We start from the raw sequence: 3,479 nt of genomic DNA, 5'->3' as shown, positions 1-3,479 counted from the left end.
TTAAGCTGCATTTTCTAACAGTGGAAAATAAATTTATTATACTGTCGTTTTCTTAATGAATATGTGAATGAAATAACATTAGAAATAATATAATATAATATGATGATTCTAAATCAAATCTTTAAAATAAAACAATAAAAAAAAAAAATGTCCGACTCAAAGAATTTTCTTTCACATAAATTTTATTAATTTATATTTGACCAGCACTTTTATTTTAAATTCCTTTAATTAAAAAAATAATTTTTAAAATACCCAATATAAGATGATGTTTTTATTATTATATCAATGCTGGTTTTATTAATATTAACCAATTTTACAGGTATATAAAATCAAGACATATAGGAAAGCAATTGGAAAAATATAAAATATATTATTTTAACTGTCTGAAACCGTAAACAACAATCAAAATATTGCACTATGATACGAATTATCAAACAGAAACTTTTCTAGAATTTTAGAGGGTCTTGGCTTGGTAAAAAAAGAAAATTGCACATAAACTTGTTAGGGGGAAAAGGGTATTAAAGGTCGTTATGATGTCGATGTCGATGTTGATGTTAATGTTGAGGCTGCTGGCAATGGCGATGTGGCTGCCAGGCTCTTAGCCAAGGCATATTTAAGGCCATTACTTTGCATTTTACACCTGACAACAAGGTGGCAAGGTGCTTTATTGTTGTTGTTGCTGTGGCAACTATGAATGCCTCTTGGCATAGATCCAGACAAACAAATACACACTCAAAAAAAAAAACGGATATTGTTCAGCCTAATAAAATTTGGTAATATTGAGGGAGAATGAGCTAAAAAATATGTTAACTAAAATCAAATATACATTAATATAAAATAATAGAAATAGGTAATAAATAAATTAAATTAACATTTAAATTTTAAAAGATTTCAAATAAATTTTTTAATTAATTTTAATAACATTGTGGGTTTTAGTATCCTACCGCTATCTTATCCAGAAATCGTATTCGATTATCTTCCCATTACCAAGCTTTGATATTTCTTATCAGTGTGTTAGTCATATTTTTGCACTCGACAAATGTAGACTGCAATTGTCGAGCAATACTTCAGTTTATTAAATTCAGTTGCGTCGATCAAACATGGAAAACGAAGTGGATATCAACGTGGACATTAATAAAATAATATTACTAGAAAATGTAAGAATTGTTCGAATTAATTGTGTTTATATTCGGTATATTTTTCACTTATTTTACCCTTAGCAGACGACTCATACAATATTTGAATGATGGTAATTATATTTGTTATCTTTATAGATTGGACAAGGTGCATTTAGCGATGTCTACAGTGCAAAGTGTCCCACTAAATTTGCAGACAAAATAATAGCGGTAAAAAAGCTTAGGAACTCACAAGATTCTAGCAAAAGTCTTGAGCGAGAACTCATTATTTTATCTCGTTTAAAACATCCGAATATTGTCACATTATACGGTATCTCTAAGGATCAAGAGAAAAGATTTCACATACTCTTAGAGTATGCAGAGTGCGGATCTCTCTACAATTTCTTGCACAATATGGAAACGACTATTCCAGTTATTTATAAATACACTTGGATGATTCAATGTGCCAAGGTATGTTTTATGGTCTTTGTACTGATAGATATAATAATATAAAATTGGTATTCTATTCACTTTAAAGGGTATTGAGTACTTGCATGACCAAAATAGAGTCCATCGAGATCTAAAGACCACTAATATATTGCTTTATGACGAGTTTCAAACACTGAAAATTGTATTAAATAATACACATAATACTGGAACTCCAAATTATATGGCACCAGAGGTTTGAATTTCTCAACTCCCATATGTAAAGAAGAATGATCTCGCAATGACGAATAATTTTTTACTAGGTCATTAGTGGAAAATACGACACAAAGTGCGATGTTTATAGTTTCGGCATTATTTTCTGGGAGGTACTGTCACGGAAGAAGCCTTTTTACCACTTGGGAAATATTGCTTCTTTGACTCTTGAACATAAAGTCACTCAAGGTGAGAAACTTTCCTGAAGAAATCTAACAAATATCTAACAATATACTTTAATTTATACCATTTCAGGTAAACGTCCACCATTGAATGACATCCAAGGCTCAGAAAATATTGATGGGATAAAAGAATTGATAGAAAAATGCTGGCATATGGAATCAAAGGAACGACCGACAATACAACAAGTACTCCAACAACTTGAACCTTAAGTTTATGCTGAATTCCAAGGGCAGCTTTGTGCGTAGGGGTGAAGGAGCCAAAAAAATTTAAAAATTAAAAATTCAGAGCTTAAAAAATGTCAGTGATTTCATTGTTTTGATATACAATATGTATTTCCAAAGTCACTGAAGTCAACTGCCATAAAATTATTTAAAATTTCAACTATCATTTGTTATTAGTATTCGTGAATTTTTTGCAAAACTATATAAGTTAAGACATTTTCGGAGAGTAGTTTTATGTGCGCACTCACCATACATAATCTTAAAAGAGCATTCAGGCACGTTCTAAAAATGTTCTATAAAAAGCATAGAAAAAGCAATATTCTATGCCCCAAAATTATTGAATAAAATAAAATTGATTTTCAAATAAAATAAAATTGCTTACAAATTTATAAGAGCGATAAAGCAACCGAAAAGCAATTCTTGGTGTGCCTGGAAAAAGAAATTATTGCTTTTAATGGTCTAAAAAAATTTGCGACTTTAAAAAAGTCCCTCTGTCATGTCATATAAAAAAAAAACCCAAATTCGTAAAATTATTCAGATATGGCTTTTCGAACCATTGGCAATCTGTTTTTGATAACATACTTTTTTTGAATAAAATCAACATTTAGAGTTTTATAAGCACAACTTCCGGAGTCATAAATTATTGCAAAAATCAACAGTCTCGATGGCAAGTTCGTTTCAAGACTACTCATCATGACGCATATAGAGTATTTACTGTGTTTGTGTTGCTTGTTATCTTCTTCTTCCCCGACGTTGTTGTTATTTTCTTGTAGAGGAAACGAACTCGCAACGCTGCACAGTGGTCCAAATGACCAAATAACTTAAATAAAAAGATACATGCAATTTTAAGAAACAGGTATTTCAAAAAGATTTAAGTATTTTTGCGAATTCATGTTTTTAACAGTTCTTAACTAAAAGTTTCTGTCTTTCATGAATGAAAATTATTGCTGCAAGTGTAAATGCAATATTGCTCTAAATACTATATATATAGAATATATAGTTGACCCCCTTCCAGTGCGAATTTCGCAAAAAGCCGTCTTATTGCACGATGAAGTTTTCTCAGCTATGTTGTGCTCAAATTTCACCCTCCTTGGTCTTACAGTTTTATTTATATAGATATATATATATTGACTTTCATTTGTACCAAACTTTTATAATTTCTGACAAAAATTTTGTCATTTGGACCAGTGTACCCAGCATTGTAGGGTTAAAGCATACGATAAAAATGAATCAATTTTATTGACGGAAGCAAGTTTATCGA

Source organism: Drosophila innubila (genome assembly GCF_004354385.1).
Source record: "Drosophila innubila isolate TH190305 chromosome 3L unlocalized genomic scaffold, UK_Dinn_1.0 0_D_3L, whole genome shotgun sequence".
NCBI classification, from domain to species: domain Eukaryota; kingdom Metazoa; phylum Arthropoda; class Insecta; order Diptera; family Drosophilidae; genus Drosophila; species Drosophila innubila.
The sequence above is the reverse complement of the archived record's forward strand: the minus strand, read 5'-3'. Positions refer to the sequence as shown.